The sequence below is a fragment of the Mus musculus genome, chromosome 19 (assembly GCF_000001635.26).
Source record: "Mus musculus strain C57BL/6J chromosome 19, GRCm38.p6 C57BL/6J".
Classification (NCBI taxonomy): domain Eukaryota; kingdom Metazoa; phylum Chordata; class Mammalia; order Rodentia; family Muridae; genus Mus; species Mus musculus.
Genome location: NC_000085.6, coordinates 25,272,872 through 25,291,959, shown reverse-complemented (window position 1 = coordinate 25,291,959; position 19,088 = coordinate 25,272,872). Strand labels below are relative to the sequence as shown.

The 19,088-nt window shown below is 44.4% G+C and overlaps 1 protein-coding gene across 4 annotated transcripts in view; it reads right to left on the bottom strand.

Annotated features, from left to right (window-relative positions):
- Kank1 (KN motif and ankyrin repeat domains 1) overlaps nucleotides 1-19,088 on the bottom strand; it is a 197,767-nt gene that overhangs the window by 142,539 nt on the left and 36,140 nt on the right. For all 4 annotated transcript variants that reach the window (XM_011247113.2, NM_181404.6, NM_001348180.1 and 1 more), the window contains exon 2: nucleotides 17,126-17,212. The gene's annotated coding sequence lies outside the window, so the exon portion shown is untranslated. The remainder of the gene's footprint in view (nucleotides 1-17,125; nucleotides 17,213-19,088) is intronic.

Below are 19,088 nucleotides of genomic sequence, written 5' to 3'. Positions count from 1 at the left end.
AAAAGAAAATGAACGTGGCCCTCATCAGGCTGACTTATCAGGATGACAGCCAAGAGTACGGGTGGATCAAGAAGGGCACTTCAGAACCCTATGTGAAGGTTGTTATGATCACACCTGCTTTACAGGTGGGGAAACTGAGGCTGCAGATGACCTGACACTGTCAGGAGCATGTCTCACAACTGGCAGCATTGAGACTCCAACTCCAGAAACCAAGATTCAAGGTACATTCAGCCACAGGGCAGCACAGCGAGCCTACCAGGTTTTCACATGCTTCCCTCCCGCACGGACAAATGGACAGACACAGACACAAGGATGCTTTTTACATGCTCAACAATTTTAAAAAGAAAAAAAACTTTTGCTAACAATGATAACATTTTTTCTCTCCGTACCGTTCTCATTTGTGTGTGTGGGGGGGATGGGTGTAGTGGGGGAGGGGGGAGCAGGCATGCACACCTGTGTGTTTATGGAGACCAGAGGTTGATTGACATCAGAGGTCTTCCTCAATCCCCTCCCACCAGCATGTTCAGATTCAGCTGAACTGATTGGCCAGCAAGAACCAGGGATACTGTCTTTGGGATGATGTCCCCTCCAACCTGGAGTTAACAGATGTGTGCCACTGTGCCTAGCTTTTACAGCGATGCCAGGGCTTGACCTCAGGTGCTTACGCTTGCCCGGCAAGCACGTTATTAATTGAGCCATCTCCCTAGCCTCTGTTTGCTTTGCTCGACCTGCCCATACAGCTGGGGATAGATAAACTTTGCCTTCTGTCCCACTCCACCTCCACTTCCTAACTGTTGAATTACAGGTGTATGCCACCACACCCAGTTTTATAGGGAGCAAACCTAAGACTTCATGTATGCTAGTTAACACTTTACCCAACTTAGCCCTGCACCCTAGCCTCCCTTTCTCCAATTAGACATTTATTATCAAAAGTAATTTCAGATTCCCTCTCATCTATAAGACACAAATTTTGGAAATGCTTTTGTATTCAATAATATTTATCTTCCCACCAATTAGAATCTAGAAAAAAAAATTGAGCTAAGACCCACCTCCCCCACCGACTTCACAGTAACATTTTAACTAGTACTATGATTTTAAAACTAGTTGTCATAAGTATAGCTCTGAAAAAAAAAATCTAATGATCACTTTACACATGGTCAGTGATGTTTATGAACACACAATTAATGACTAATGGTATTGTAGCACTGGGAAGGTTAAAAGTTGTTTTAATTCCAAAGTAGAAGGGGCTGCCGGCATCTTTATCACCACCCAAGGGTAACTTCAGCATTTCAAAGAAATTTTTCCCTAATTGTATTTTGAGAAGCATTTTTTTTTTAAACTACTTATGCACTGGGAATCCGCAGGTCTTGTCAAATCCAGCACTTCGTATCCCTGGTACAAGTCTGGACACAATACATCTAAAGGGATTGCGTAAGGCTCACTTGCACTGGGCTCTGTGATTTCAGCTACTCAGATACCTCTTCTCGGTCACTCCAGAGGAAGGACAGCCATGTATACCCTTCTATGCCTGCTATAGACTGAGTAGAGGCCAGCCTTCTCAGTATCTGTTGTACCCACTCTGAACTTGGACGTAGGCTGATGTGCAGTCATTTGGTTATTTCAAGGAGTGTACATGCCCTTGCCTCGTGCTGAGTAGAGTGGAAGACTGCACTCATCCTAGATGCACGGGAATGGGCTGCATGCTTGTGTCCCGTGCCATCACATGTAAGGGGGTGGGGTGGACCCTCCCCTTACCTACCTAACAGGAGTGCTGGCTCCCTGGAGCCCTTGAACACCCAGGCCTTGGTGAGCATCCGATTGACTTTGCTATGGGTTACAAATGTAGCTACAATCGGGAAATGGCTTTCTCTGGGATTCAGGACCGGGTCCTCTGATTCCATGAGTACTAACAATGTCCAGGAGCTCCGTCTCCTAACTGTGGTGCTCCGAGTGTGTGCCCCCAGAACACCAGCAGCAGCTTTACCCACTGTGGCAGTTCAGTCAAGCGGGCACACAGAGTTAGCTGAGCAAGTCTGTGAGTCTGTTTCTGCAAGAGATTTGTGCGAACTTGGAGAGTTGGTGGAGAAGATCTCTCTCAGCAGTGCGGATAGGCACCCAAATCGCAAGAGATGGGAGAAAGGCAAAATCATTCCTTAGCCCGAACCTTGTGATTGTTTTACGTCAACTAGACACAAGGTAATCATTTGGTTGAAGAGGAATCTCAATTGAGAAAGTGTTTGCATCAGATTGCCTGTAGGCAAGTCTGAGGGGCATTTTCTTGATTAGTGATTGCCAGGGGGAGGCCCAGCCCATAGTGTGGGGGGTGGGAGGGCAGGTGGTACTGCTGGCTGCGCAATCTGTGGACAACAGGTAGGTAGGTAAAGTAGCACTCTTCCACGGCCTCTGATTCAGTTTCTGACTTGAGTTCCTGCCTGACTTCTCTTCATGAGAAACTGCTCATGAGAAACTTATATGGAAGTATAAGCAAAATAAACCCTTATTCTTCCCAAGTTGTTTTGGGTCACGGTGTGTTTGATCAGAAACATAACTAAGGCACTTTTTTCCTCCTGCCTTCAGACATTGGGCACAGGGTCCTGACCTCAGACTGGAGTCAAAACACACACCAGAGGTCCCCACAGAATTTGGGGGCACTCCAGGCTCTCCTATGCACACGTGGTAGGTCTTGGGATTCCCTGGCCTCCTCAGCCACATAAGCCAATTCCTCCTTGCGTATCTGTAAGTGGACAGACCAAGACCCATCACCTAGGACTCTGTCAGAAACGCCAGCTCGTGGCAGACAAATTCAGAATCTCACTCTGTACCCCTGGCTGTCCTGGAACTCACTCTGTAGACCAGGCTGGCATTGAACTCAAGAGATTTGCCTGCTTCTGCTTCCCAAGTGCTGGGACTAAAGGTGTGCGCCACCATGCCAGGCTTAAGTTTTAGATTTCTGATCAAGAACTAAACCAAAATGTGAGCAGTATGTCTTACAAAGCCAGTCTTCTCTCTCGAAGCAGACCTTGGCTGCTTTAGTCCTGTAGAAAGCAGCTGCTGGGTGATGGGTTAGCTCTGGCTCTTCACACTGATCTCACGCCAGAGCGGTCAGCCACTTCTGTAGACCTGCCTTTGCCTGTCAGCATCAGCAGCTTCAGCCAGATCTTTGATCTGCATGCAGCATCCCCTCCTCCTACTGAGGCAGCAGCCTCTGTGAGAGTGGCCTGACGATTGCTAAGGCAGGGACTGAAAGGTCATTAGTTTTGATAGTCAAAAAACTCAAACCCAGACCATGTGCTGGAAATTTGGATGGTGTGCTTTGGTTGTATGATGGGGGAGTGGGCAGGTACCCACTTGCTGCCTCTGTTCTCATCTATCCAGACAGACGGTTTTAACTATAGGAATTTATGAGAATTTGACTTGATCTTAATGATATTCATCAAAACTCTTTTACCCTTTTTCTTTAGTCCCAAAGTTGGGAAAAAGCACCTTCGTGCTTACATAAGGTATATAAAGTTCATTGGAAATACTATTGAAAATGATTTTCTAAATGCTAATATTCCAGTTTTTGATTAAAAAATATTTTTACAGTGAAAAAAAAAAAAAAAAAGAAAGAAACGCCAGCTCTCTGGCCAATAACAGAAAATGGCTAGACTGGACTCAGAAAACCCCAAACTTTACACATCTTGCCCTCCAGAGGACTCACCTAGGCATAGAAATCTGAGGATCCCCCCATAGGAATGATATATTTAAAGGGATCATTCCCTCAGATTGCCATGGTATTTGGGCTAAATTTCCACTAAATCTATTAGGTATAGTCTATTGTTTTGGGGTTTTTTTTTCCCCTAATATACGTTTGAAAGTAAAGTCAAATCAAAGGAAGGTTTGAATTCATCAAAAGTGGCAAAGAATAATGACAAATTTAGCAACTGACTTTCATTTTCCCCTCACTTGAGCTGTGGATTCAGTTCTTCCTAGAGTTTGGAAGGTTATACCTCTGTTTACATTTATTGGACATCCCACCACACAGGGTCTCAGCATCAGAGGCAATATCCCAGACCGGCCTAAAAACAGCCGAGGTCTCTGCTTCACCGTGGCCCACCTAGGAACTCCTGGGAAACTCTGTGACCTCAATTTCAAAACACATAAGTGAGACTGTGTCACGCAGCCCTCATCGCGGAGAAGTCATGAGGATCAAGAGGCTGAAGTTACTGCTACCTGTGACCCAAGGCCTCAGAGACTGAGGCAGGGGGATAACAACTCAAAAAAGGAAAGGAAAGAAGAAAGGAAGGAAGGAAGGAAGGGAGGGAAGGAGGGAGGGAGGGAGGGAGGGAGAGAATGAAAGGGAAAAAGGAAGTATTGAAGGAAAAAAAAGCAATCAAAAACAAAACAAAACAAAAAACTTGCTGTCCTACAGCAAGCAGGCCTCAGTGTCCAAAAATAATTTTATTATATTTTATTAATATTATATTTTGGGTTTGTTTTTGTTTTTTCAAGACAGGGTTTCTCTGTATAGCCCTGGCTGTCCTGGAACTCACTTTGTAGACCAGGCTGGCCTCGAACTCAGAAATCCACCTGCCTCTGCCTCCCAAGTGCTGGGATTAAAGGCGTACGCCACCGCCCGGCTTAATATTATATTTTATTATAAACTGTTCAGTTATAAATGCTCCTGAACACACCTGAGTCCATAGAGGACAAGGGATGCAAACATCTAAAGTGCTTTTTACATGAAGCACCCGTAAGTAATGATTTAAAAGGACAGAGAGAAGAACAAAGCCAGCTACAAATAGCTCGTTCTGGGCTGGATCCTAAAAAAAAAAGTAACAATACAAACAAACAAACACAAACAACACAACCCACAAAAAAGTGTGTAAGCCATCCAACTGCACATACTGTGACCAAGAGAAAGCACCTCCTAAGACTTTCCTTACCGACCCTTTAACTGACAGTGAGGGAGAAGCCAGGGCAAGATACAGGGCAGATTAGCCAAGGATGGGACTGGAAGATTTTTTTAAAAAAATGAGATCTTGGCTGAAGTAGGAGACAGGCAACATTCCAAGTTTCTTTGACTTCATTCAGTGAGCCTTTTCCTTCCTTCTTGTGGTTAACATTATAATGCTTAATATTATAATTAGAAGACCAAAGCACCATTTACAAAGACGTCGCTTCAGGATCTTTCACACTCATACTGGGTAGCTGCAAGTGGGGCTCCATGCCTTTAATTCCAACACTCAGGAGGAGTTTAAAGCTATTCTAGTCTAAATGAGACCCTGGGTTAAGAAAAATAAAAAGTAAAAAAGCTTAAATATACACTGCGTTGATATTAGCACTGTTGTTGAATACTCCTTTCAATGCTGAGGACAGAGGCGTGAACAGGCCTGAACTGTTAATTCACCTGAGCCCAGACCCTTAGCAATCGCATAGCCCCAATCTGTTCTTCAAGCAGGGAAGAGCCCGTTCCTATCTCAGGGCCTTTGCAAATGTCCCACAGTTATGCCTCAGAGCACCTATCCCAACCTTCACACACAGCAGATGCTATTAATCCTCTGGTGCCAGTCACCTCTCAGGGAATGCTTGTGTGGTCTAGGCTAAGCCATGGGCTCCCATTTCAGGGTCTCTTTATTTATTGCCCATTAGTCATGCTGTCTAGCGTCCTTGTCGCCACACTGCAAGCTGCACAGGGGCTGGCACCATGCCTGTCCTTGGCTGTGCTTCCAAAACCAGGCTCAGGGTCTGGTGCACAGAAGAGAGTGAATTTTTAACAGTTCCATGCACTGTCTTCCAGAGCAGGCAGCTAATTTCAAAGTGCCCGTCAGATTCTCAGGCACGCCATAGTGTCAGAGTGAAGCCTGCCAACAATGGTCTGGTTTCCAGAAAAAGGAAAGATAAGCAGGTATGAGCCTTTTCATTGAAATAGCCAGCAGACTCCAGGTGAAAGAGCCTAAGAACCAGGCTTGAGAGCTGACTCAGCAGCCAAGAGTGTGTGTGTGTGTGTGTGTGTGTGTGTGTGTGTGTGTGTGTGTGTGGAGGGTGTCAGGGGGTGTTGGTGTTGTGCTCTTACAGAGAGTCTGGGTACCTTTCTCAGCACTCACTAACAACCATCTAAATCCAGTCCACAGGATTTGACACTCTGTGGCACCAGGCATACCCAAGGAACACAGACATATATGCATGCAAGTACTCATTAAGAGAAAATAAAAATGAGTAAATCTTGTGGGGTCATGGTGTCACATGCCTTTAATCCCAGGACTCAGGAGGCAGAGGCAGGTGGATCCTCTGTGAGTTCAAGGCCAGCCTGGTCTACAAAACGAGTTCGAGGGCAGCCAGTGCTGTTACTCAGAGAAAGCCTGTCTCAAGAAAACAAAATGAAACTATAAATCACAATAGCCTAGTATATAGAATCTGGTCCTACACCTCATTGTGTAAACTGCTATAGCTCCCAGATGGACAGCCTCATGGGGGTGGGGATGGGGTGGGGGTGGGGTCACACTATGTAGCCCTGGCTTGTCTGGAAGTCAATACAGATTCCAGGCTGGCCCTGAACTCGGGTCTATCCACCTGCATTGCCTCTCCTGTACTGGGATTATCATGAATATTTCTCCATTTCCATACTTCCCAAGGAGTGACATGGCTTTCCCCCATGGACATAAGTCTCTTTCCCACTTTCCCCTTCTGCTCTCCAGAACTCAATTCTCAAGATGCAAGAGACTGAGGAGACTGGACAGGCATGGACTCCTAAAGCTAAGACATCCAGAAGACATCGCTCCAGAGTCAGGGGGAAAGGAGAAGGAAAGTAAAAAAATACAAGCAGCCCAGCGAAAGAATGGAAACAAAATCGGGTAGAAAATGGAAGAAATTGCCAGGCAGTGGTGGGTCACGATTTTAATCCCAGCACTCTGGAGGCAGAGGCAGGTGGATCTGAGTTTGTGATCAGCCACTGAGTTGAGATCAGAACTACAGAGTGAGTTCTAGGACGGCCAGAGCTATACAGAGAAACACTGTCTCAAACAAACAAAACAAAGAAAAAGAAAAAGAAGAAAAGAAAAGAAAAGAAAAGAAAAGAAAAGAAAAGAAAAGAAAAGAAAAGAAAAGAAAAGAAAAGAAAAGAATGAATGCACTAGGATCCAAAGGGAAGGCCACTGCGCTTCCCACCCTAACCCACCAGCTCTCCTGAGTCCAGGTCACTTCCCTGGCTTTAGGAGAAGGTGGGTTATCTGTTCCTGGGGATTAAGCTCAAAGATGATACTGCTTAAGGTCTGCAATTAGGCTCACATTCAGTTGTAGGAAGAAGGGGTAGGCTAGAAACATTGTTAAAAGGCAGGCTCCGGGGATTTTTTAATAAACATTTTAACAGCTTGCATTAAAAAAACAGTTAAAATGGAAACTTCTGCTTAGAGTTATTAATATCTAAAACCAACACTGAAAATTACAGCGGTCACTAACGAAGGCTGTTTATCCCAACTGCTTCGGGTGTGCACGTGAGTGAGCAGCACCCATGTTTCCCAATAGGTTTGCAACTCTGAGTATCTCAAGTCCTATTTGATGGTATCAAGACTCTAACATTCCACATGCACCCACACAAGAAAGCCAAGTCCTTGATTCCCTGATGTCAACAGCTTCAGAGAAAAGACTAAAACCCACCAAGTAGGTTTTTTACCAATGGTATTTCTTCTTCTTCTTCTTCTTCTTCTTCTTCTTCTTCTTCTTCTTCTTCTTCTTCTTCTTCTTCTTCTTCTTCTTCTTCTTCTTCTTCTTCTCCTTCTCCTTCTCCTTCTCCTTCTCCTTCTCCTTCTCCTTCTCCTTCTCCTTCTCCTTCTCCTCCTCCTCCTCCTCCTCCTCCTCCTCCTCCTCCTCCTCCTTCTCCTCCTCCTCCTCCTCCATGTTTCCCTGGGGACCTTTGTCCCCACTGCTTTGTGTGTGCCACCCCCAGCCCCAATTAGGCATCACTAGATCCTCTGGAGGCCCTGAGGAGATGAAAGCAGCCCCAGGAAGAACCAGGCTGGCTTCCTCCACACAATGATCAGCCACCTGCACAGGGATTTAGTCCCCCCACTTCCTGGTTCCTATGTCCTGGAGTCACTGTTTCTCAGAGTCCAGAGAACAAGGAGAATGAACAAAGGGGCCAGGTGGCTGGGACAGAGGGAGGAGAGGGACTCTTCCGTTCACACACACACACAAACACACACACAGAGCGAGCCTGTAGTTTGAGGAAACCAGGTTGCTTGCACCTCAAGCTGTGTGTTGAGACAGCTGTTAGAACCAGAATTGGGGGTTTGGGAGGGTCATTTTTAAAGACTCCCCAGACATTCACTTTACTGGAAGAGAAACTTCTCACAATGAGACAGAGGCTGTCTTGGAATACTGTGGCCTTTCCTTCTGGCATGAAAAACTCCTTTTCAAGAGCCCTGTGTGATGATGACCACCTGCACCCCATTCCCACCCCCACACTCAGGAGGCTTAGGCAGGAGCAGAGAAAATGCTGAAGGCTAGCCTACACCAGATACAAGAAAGGACGAGGGAAAAACAAAAGTGGCAACTGAAGAAAGTTTAAATGAACTAAGTCACCAACAGGCATGAGGCTCCACCACTTGTTGCTCCGCACTCTGCCCAAGAGCAGAGGCTGGGATGCTGGGATGCTGGGATGTTGGGATGCTCAGATGCTGGGATGCTGGGATGCTGGGATGCTGGGATGCTCAGATGCTGGGATGCTGGGATGCTGGGTGGGTGGGTGGACAGGAGGCTTAGGTTGGGAGCTGGCATGCACTCATATCAAGTCCAGGGAGTTGAGATTTTACAAAGGATTCTGACCGGCTAGTCACTAGTCTCTAGAATGCTTCATGATACTAGACCAGGAAGAAATATCAAAGTAGGACAAAGGAAGAAATGAAACCAGAAACCAGTTAAATTGAAATTTTTACATACATACACATCTCTATTTTCCAGTGGAAGTAATAACAAAGAAAGGAAGACATGCCCTTGGATTTTTTTTTTTTTTTTTTGGAATCAGGATATTAACTACAGTATCACATCTATAATTTGATGCAATGCATTCTTCAGCTAGATCATAAAGCTCCGGCCACTTATATTCCTTACATTTATTTTCTCCTTGTATTGTATCTTTATTACATAAAGATATTATGATCAATAAAAACTTTTAAAAACCTGGTTAGAAAAAAATTCAACAGCACAGGAAAATATTCTATGTTGGTTTCTTTCCAAAGATGCCTCAAGATACATTTTAAAAAGCAGTAAATAAGCCCCGTAAATAGGCTCAGGGACAGAAATCACAGCCCTCAGCACAAAAGCAGAAAAGGCCTCTGACAAAATGCAACACCCCTTCATGATTAAAGCCCTGAGGGAACCTGGAATAGAAGGAACATAGCTAAATACCATAAAGACTCTACAAGACAAACCTATAGGCAGCATTGTAACGGCAGAGTCAAACTGATAATCAGTTACTCTAAAATCAGGAAGTGAACCAGGGTGGCCACACTCTGTTCTAATTCAATGTAATGCTAGATGTCCCAGCCAGTAGTAACACAAGAGATTTAAAAATAAAAGGGATACATTCAGGAAATTAGAAAGTCTAACAATCCCTATTTGGAGACAATGGTCTTTATACTTAAAGACCCTAAAGACTCCACCAGAAAACTCTCAGCTCTAACAAACATGTATAAAAAAGTAGAAAATACAAAAACAGTAGTTTTTCTATTCCTCAATAATGAAAGGACCATGTATGAAATCAATCAGAAAACAATCCCATTCACAATGGCTTCAAGAAACAAAATATCAAAAGATAAATGTATCGGAGGGACTTAAATACTCTGCAACATAAACGTTGAAGAAAGAAGCTAAAGGCACTTAAGATAAACCATATGCCCAGATAAACATGGTTAATAATGTAAAAATGGCTTTACCACTGAAGGCAACAAACTCTCCATTAGTATTCCAATGGCATTTTTTTTTCCATCTAAATGGGAAGGGGAAAGGGTAGTGTGTTCTAAAATTCACATGGAAACACAAAAGGCCCCAAATAGTCCAATCAACCCTGGACCAAAAAAATAAGTAAATAAAAGATGCTGACGATGTCTCAATACCAGAGTCAAACGGTACAAGACTAGCCAAGTGGGACACGGGGGAAGAAGACTCAAAAATAAGCTCGGGCAGATCTAGCCAGCTCTTTTTTTTTTGGAGACAGGGCTTCTCTGTGTAGTCCTGGCTATCCTGGAACTCACTCTGTAGACCAGGGTGGCCTCGAACTCAGGGATCTGCCTGCCTCTGCCTCGCTAGTGCTGGGATTAAAGGTGTGCGCTACCACTGCCACCACCATAGAGCTTTCCCCCATCTCATTTTTAACAAGGTACCAAGCAAAAACAGACCCTGGAGAAAAGACAAGAGGAGGCAGGTGGTTTCTGGTTTGTTTCAGTTTTTGATTCTGTACAACAAAGTAAGTAATGAAGAGATAGTATATTCAACGTGGGGAAAACTGTTTGCCAGACATTCACCTGACAGGAGATTAATATCCAGACTATGTGAAGAACTTCAAAATTAAACATAAACAAAAATAATCTAATCGACAAGTGGGCAGGTAGATTAGACAGGTTCTTCAAATAAGTAAAAGTAGGCGACTGATATATGTTCGAGATCCTTAGCCATCGCAGAAATGCATATCAATAGTACATTGCAGGCCAGTGAGTAAAGGTGCTCACCACCAAGCCTGATGGCTTCAGTCACCTCCCCTGAACCCACACAGTGGAAGGAGAGAACAGACTCAAGTTGTCCAGCCCTCCACACTGGTACCTGTGGAACACACACAAACGTACATACTCAGACACCAAAAATAAATTTTAAAAAATTAAAACTACTTACAATCCCAGTCAGAACAGCCAATCACAGAAACAAGCAAGCGAACAAACAAATAAACAAAAAACCAAAACAAGGTGCTGGGACGGGTCAGAGAGGAGAGGGTGCAATCCTTATATACGGCAAATGAGAACTTAAATCCGCGCATACGGAAATCAGCATGGACGTTCTACGGAAGAAAATAGCTCTGTTATCCAGACTGGCCAAGCCTATCTTGAATCAAAGCAGCTGAAATCAACCACCTCACTCTCAGGAGACCTGGGCTTTTAACAATCCTGTGGTGGGAGAAAAACAAAACAAAACAAAACAAAACTCACAAGATCCTCACGTGGTCCAGCCGTCCCAAGGTTATAGAAGTAGAAAACTATTTCTTGGTGGGGAAGGAGTAAAGGGTGTGACTGGACACTTATCAGACATGAAGGTGCCCCGGGGGCTCTGTGGTGGAATTATTAGTGTGGGTTAGCAAAGCCATGGGCGGAACTCGTCAGGGATACAGCTTCCCCTACGTAGTCCAGGTTTCTGGTGACAGAGTCCCTTCTTCCGGAACTAACTTGGGAATACCATTCATTCACCACTTGACCCAACTCCTGTCCTTCCTCGGTCAACGCCTTCCCAGTCTGGGGTGAATAAACGCTTTTTTTCCGTTTTCCTTTCCTCAGGAGAAGTTACAGGACAGCTACCAGCTCCTTGAACTTTAGCCTTCTGTGACTCCTTGGTCCATACACAAAGAGTTCTAAGTCAGCAAATCATAGAGATACTCACTCACCTGCATTCATATATAACTATGTGAATATCTATTTGCATGGAAATGTACAGGGGCGAAAAGGGAGGGGTCAAGAAATGTGGGAGAGAGAAATCACAAAAGTACATGATACATACCCAAGAAAATATCATATGAAATCCATTATTTTGTACAACAAATATACACCAATAAATGTAATTACTAGAGAAATATGCCACTATTAATGCTTTTTTCTAAAAAATCACATCCTTTCTTATTTTTCCTAGGCAACCATGGATATGTCAATACATGACAGGCTTAGTGGGTTTTTCTTCCCAGGCTGGGGAACAGTACCGCCATCTTTTGCATGTTAAGCAAGCATAGAACCACTAAGTTCTATTCAGGCACTTTGTACAGTTTTATTTTGAGGCAGTGTCCCATCAAGTTGCCCAGGCAGGCCCTGAACTGACAATCCTCCTGCCTCAGCCTTCCGAGTAGTGAGAACTACGGGCCTGTGCCAGCAGGGGCACATCTGATGGATTTTGTCACACAACTCAAGAGCACCACTTTGTAAATGCGTATTAACTCATTCTCTTGTCACAGGTTCTTGGCAAACAAGCCTGTGGTTTACAGTTAAAAATAGACCTGGGAAGCACTCAGGGACATCTATACCAGCCACTGAGGGCTGAACGGGAGGGTCAGTATCAAGTTCACCTGTATCAAGTTAAACAAAGAGGGATGCTCATGGTAAGCAGCAGTCCGTTAGAAAGCCTTCCTAGCCTAATAACAAGACAGAAAATCTGCTGCTGGTTGCCAGGAGTGAGAAATCTCTCCCTGGCCACTTTCACTAGTTGTTCATAATAGAGTTGGCAATGACTACTGACATTATTTGTGTCTGTATTATAATTATAAAGGGTCTTTTGAGTTGTTTTGTTTTGTTTTGTTTTGTTTTAACCAAGACAGGGTTTCTCTGTGTAGCCCTGGCTGTCCTGTCACTCTGTAGACCAGGTTGGCCTCGAACTCAGAAATCTGACTGCCTCTGCCTCCCAAGTGCCAGGACTAAAGGCATGAGCCCCCACTAGCCAGCAAAAAGGGTCTTAATACATGCAAGATTTAGTAAAATTAAAAAGCATAATAAATAGTTATCTTAAACACAGAAAAAAAATATATTCTAACACAAATACAAACTTCACCTTATGGAAAACAGGGATGGGGGAGGGGAGAATAGAGAGCTATTTATCTACAGTCCTGACTAAATGAAAACACACACACACACACACACACACACACACACACACACACACACACACACACGCTGCTCTGAATGGCTTTTTTGTTTGTTTAAATAGATAACCAAGTGCACATACTTGGCTAAATGTATGTGCATGGGTCCCATCCATCTAATTAACAAGTGTCTGACCTCACAGAGCTGTCATATTTGTGGCGTAGGCACAAGCCATCCACTCTACTTTGCTTACTACACTTCCCTTGCTACACACCAGCTCTCTTGACATTTAATCCTCTTATCTAACGGCCATTAGCTCCCTTCCAGAATTGGAACATGATCAGCCATCTCTGGAAATAAGACTGCACCAATATCCTGCCCCAAACCTGCTCTCCACCACATTTTCCTTAATCGGTGAAAGCTGCCGTTGGTGTCTTATGGGGTTATAGAGCAAGGCTATCTATTATTTGTTTATTGGTGTTCACCACTTGGGAGAGAAGACTGATATCAGTCGTACTTTTAAAATACAAAGAAAACAAATAGAAAAAGACCTAAATACACCTACAGACAATAATTAGGAGCGGACCCACATCCAATGCCTAATCTGCAGTCAGTATGGCCCATAGTTATTTTAATCAGCGCTCTAGCACCAGGTTTGAGTTGAACACATTCGTCTCCATCGCCCATTCTCGCTGTCTCATATAGTCAGCCAATGCTAACATTTAAACTTGTTTACTTCCTTTCAATGGCTTTAGATGTATATATTGTTGCACTAGAAGATATTCCTGAGCACAGAATCAGCACCCAGCACACTCACCCAGGACTTTCCTAGTGGGTTTTGCAAATTCAACTCCTTCCCCATTGGCGTTGTGTCCCCTGGTATTTGCTTGACCCTTGGAACCAAGAGACCATTAGCCTCAGCTTGGAGGGGCTCACAAAATTTAACCAGTCGTTCATAGCAAACGGAACAGTATCACCAAATGAGCAGCCGTGGTGGTTGGACTGCCATTTGAGAAGGCTGAAAAAGGACACCAGGAGAGTCGCTAATTAACTCTTCTCCGCCCCTTCAGCCCCAAATGTTTCAAATGGTAACAGAGCTGGGAACAGTTTTGACATTGTTGAGATAATGACTTGATTTGCTCCCAAAACGCTGAGAGAGCGACTGCCAGTCTATCTGGTGAGAACCATTCAAACCCTGTTCTCAGAGCCAGACACAAGGCTGCCTGCAAGTTAGAGAACACTTCCTGTCACTTCCCAAGACTGACAGTCAAGGGGCCACACACTAAGGCCTTGTCAACCTCTCAGAGAATTATCGGCTGCTTTTGATTAACCAAAGCAATGTCTCTGGGTTGCCAAAATAAAATGTGCTGACCCATATTATTAAAATGCAGATGTCTGACAAAGTGCCTGGAGACAGGAATGCAGACACACAGAATAGCTCCCATTCCGTACATGCGGGGTTGTGAATGGCTACAGGAGACTGAGAAGTGAGGAACTTCTACCTGGTGACAAAGACCCAGGGGTTGGGAAGACCCTACCACAGGTTGGGGAACAATGGTGAGAACTACCACAATCCGCAAAGACCTGGGCCACTGTTCTCAGACGTGCCACCAGACCCATCTTCCTCACAACTAAAATCTTGGAAGGTCTGTCTGTCCACATGGCCTTTCTCCATCTTTGCACAAGTGTTATTTGGGGCAAGATAAAAATTGGTGCGGGGCTTTTGTGTGTACTGTTGGGTGTTTAAGAGCAGCAGTTTGCAGACTGAACAAGAGCCCCGCGCTCTGGTGGCCTACAGGGGCTGAAGTTCCATCCATGATGTCCACTCACCAAGCTATGTACCCAGGAACTGTGTCCATCCAGAAGGGGCGCATTCCTCCTGGTCCCCAAAACCCATTCTCCAGGCCAGCACTGTTTGCACAGGGCTCCTGAATTCTCTATTCGGGGCCAGCCGGGCAATCACCCAATTTTATCCATGATTCTTGTTGCCAAATCCAGCAGAAATGACTCCATTCTCACTGCTCCGCAGAATCTGACACTAGCCATTGCTCCCTCCTGGAAATGGTCCTCTCCAGCTGCTCCATCCTCCCTGCTCTCAGCCTCTTCCTCCCTTGCACGATGATCCTGGGACTTCGGCTTCAGCTTTTTCTATAACCGGGTGATAATACTACCTCACAAATGCACTACCCACTACAGAAAAAACCACAGAACTCAGTTCCTTCTTTCCAACTAGTAGTCTCCTTTAACAATGCTCCCCCCAACCCCGTCCATAAGTGAGCTCACTGCCGCCCACCAACATCCCAGGGTTCCTCTTACTGAGCATCAGATTGCTGTCCCAAGAAACCTGAGCCAGCAATGACCTGAACTCTTCCTCCCTTCGCATTCCACCAACTCAGACAGTCTACTCCTAAACTCTAATCGGTTCTCTTTCCTCCAGCCAAGCCTTAGGCTGGGCTAGCCTTCCACTCACTTGGGTACACTCCCGGGGCTCTGCTCTCAGACCTTTCTCACACACTCACACTGGAGACATTTCCGCCAGCCTGCTATTTTCCTAGTACATCGCTCGCCAAACTAAAACTCACCAAGATTTCCCACCACCCTCCAGAAACAGCTCAAGTTTTCTTTCCTCGGCTTACCTCTACCGTCTAGACACACCCCCATCCAAGGCACACCCAACTACTCTCGAGTGTCAGGTCTTGAACTTCGCTCCCTCTGGTCTAACACCGCATGTTCACCCTCCTTTCAGAGCATATGTCTTTGTTTCACCTCTCCCAGAGGTTTCTTCTCTGACTTTCCAGATGATTCCCACTGTTCAGTATCTATACAGGTGTGTGCTTCTCCTACCCTGACTCTGCTAGTACTGGCCTATTTCTCCAACTACACAAATTCTGTTTCTTTTAGCTCCAAACCAGTTGACTTATTCTACACACTATATTGATTTGTCTCTTCGTGCACTGCCAACCTCAAACCCACTGTGACTCATTATCACCAGTGAACACAGTAAGTACCAAGCCTACGAACACCCTCTCAGTGCCATAGCTGCGTCTATGTGTGTCAAGAAATATGCCAAGGAAGGTAGGCGCTTGCTGCCAAATTCGACAACCTTGAGTTCAGTGCTGGGGACCCCTGGGGTAGAAGGTAAAAACTGACTCCATATTTGGCACGTGTGCATGCATGCTCACATACACACTATTCCAGAATAGTACACTTAAAAGTTGACTATAGTTCCAATCTATGCATCATTCTGCACCCAAACTCTGCATTCAATAACCTTGACTCCAGTCATATGCAATGTAACACATTAAATTCTTCAGCTGTTGCCTCAAAAAACAGTTGACTACACACCATGATCAGTGAAACTTATGCCTGGGATGCAAAGAGGGTTCAGCAAACATGCAAATCAATACATATGATATACCACATTAACAAAATCGAAAGCTGAAATTTCATAATCACCTTAATAGGCACAGAAAAAGCATCTGACAAAATTTTATATGCCTTGATGATTAAAAAAGAAAAAAAACCCTCTCAAAGAGGTATAGAAGAAATGTACTTCAACATAATAGTCTATATATAACAATCTCACCATCAACACCATACTCAGTAATAGAAAGCCAAAAGCTTTTCCTTTAAAATCAGAAACAACACAAGAGCACCCGTTCCTGTCAGTTCTAGACAGTATAAGACCCAACCTGAGCAATAAGACAAGGGAAAAAAAAATCCATTCAACTAACAGAGGATGTTAGATTGTCTGTTTGCGGACAATATGATCTTAAATATCAAAAACCATAAAAATTCCACCAGAAATTTGTTAAAATCAAAATGTGAATTATTGTTTTCTATATAGCAATTTCCTTGGAGATAAAACCTCCCGAATCTTGGAGACACAGGTGAAATATTCCACTCAGCAGGGAAGCGCTTAAACTCAGGGAAATAAACAATCCAAAGGCTTCAGGAAGTCCCTGAAGCTGACCAGATTCACTACCCCCACCCCCACCCCTACCCCTGCCCAATATATATGCAATAACAACTGCTGGTAGACACTCTCAGACAAGCTGAGTTGCCTAAAAGAGGCTCAAACCAAGAAAGCCATCAACCAGCTGAGCTGTCTGGAAAAGCTGAAACCAGCTGAACCTCACACAAAGAACCATCTCCAACCCTTTGAGCTGCCTGGAGACTGTGCAGTGCACTCCCGGTTTCCAGCTTTCCTGATCTCTCACGAATGCTCGGGTGGGTTTGGTGGTGCAACTGTCTTCGAGTCCTATCTGCTCCTGTTAATTAAGCTCAGTAATCTCATTGGCTCACCCAGCTGGACTCCTTACCTTGGACTGTCAGTAGTTCCCTAGCTGGGATAAGTAGATGCTTGTTCTTGCCTCTCAAGAAATAGCGTCACACGGAAGCATTCCAGGCTGTAAAGACACCATGAGATATGTTGTGAACTATCCAAAATAGAAATTAAGAAAATCATCTCATTTACAATAGTATCAGTAAATAAAAACGATAGGAACATATTCAAGTAGAGATCTGTACACAGAAAGCTATATTTATAAAAGACATTGAAAAAAGTACACACACACACAAAAGCTGGGCGTGGTGGCGCATGCCTTTAATCCCAGTACTCGGGAGGCAGAGGCAGGCGGATTTCTGAGTTCGAGGCCAGCCTGGTCTACAAAGTGAGTTCCAGGACAGCCAGAGCTATACAGAGAAACTCTATCTCGAATAAACAAACAAACAAACAAACAAATAAATGAAAAATAAATAGAAAAAGTACAAATAAATAGAAAGATACCATGTGTACATGGATCAGAATATAGCTGAAATGACTGCATTACCTAAGCTAGATATAGAGATATAGATTCAACACAATCCCTATCAAACTGCCAGAGACATAGCTGGTCACAGCGGCACACACCTTTAATCATAGCACTAGGGAGGCAGAGGCAGGTCAATTTTGAGGTAAGCAGGGTCATCTAGAGTGAATTCCAAGATAGCCAGGGAGGGCTACAGAGTGATAACTTGCCTCAAAAAAACTTTAAAAAGAAAAAAAAGCCAGTAACCATCTTCAAAGAAACAGAAAAAAAGTACTAACAGTAACAAAATCCTAAATGGACATGATACTTAAAAAGTGGATATTTTAACCAATAATGTTTATAAGTATGATTTTTGCTTGGCTTATCAACTATGCGAGAGGTTGTACAGATATACCTTAATTTGGTTCTCTGAATAACCATTTATGAGGCTGCTACTGGTTTACAAACCGCCACAGTGGACCCAGTGCCATCAGCAATAGGACTCTAATGCAAATCTGACTCCTAACCTCATACTCTAAGCCAGTCTCAAACAAGGTGCTTCGTCCAGGGTACCAGCCCATAATCCTAGTAACGTGAGAGGGTGAGACAGAAGAGTTGCAAGTGGAAGGTTGGTCTGTCTGTTAACTAAGAGAAGTCCTAAGAATTTTCAAGTGTGTGTGTGTGTGTGTGTGTGTGTGTGTGTGTGTGTGTGTGTGTGGTGGTTGTGAAGATGCTATTGAATAGGGCGGTGCCTGCCTATCATGTACCAGGTCCTAGGATTAATTACCAGCAGGAGGAGGGGGAAGGGGAGGAGGAGGGAGGGAGGGAGGGAGGGAGGGAGGGAGGGAGAAGGAATATGAATCTAAACAATGAACCCTCTAGCTTCTGTCAGATCTAGAAAACCCTGAAAGCCACCTGTGTGAAGGAACTGTTGGGCTCTGTAATTAAGTTAGGAATGTTACAACTTGAACTAGCTGCTGTCATCACAGTGTTAAAAATAGCTCTGGCCTGAGGCCACTTGCTTCTGAGGTACAGGGGACTGCTTTGTCCATCATGAAGTAACCTTTACTGAAGAGTTAGAAACTGCCTTTCTCTTTCCAGGGAGAGCTGAGAACAAACCCTGGATGTTTAAGACCTTTTTATGAAAATTTTAAGGTATTAAACACTTCTTCTAGATCCCTTGTTCAAGGTACCTGGGAAAGGGGCATTTACATTTTCATGTTCCATGACAGGCGTTTATGTTGCCTATGCAGAGGCATCTGCCTTAAACACCCCCATACGCTCTAAGTCACTCATGTGACTTAGGGGAGAAGCAGAGGCTCCACGGAGCACCCCAAGCCTGGAATGTTCTTTCCATCTTTCCTCAGCTGACTCCACCACAGCTGCCATTTGCACCTCACTACTGCCCTGAATCACTCTGACCCAAGACAAAAAAAGATGAAGGCCTTGACCATGGCGCAGGCCACAAGCAACAACAAAGAAGTATGTGAGCCCA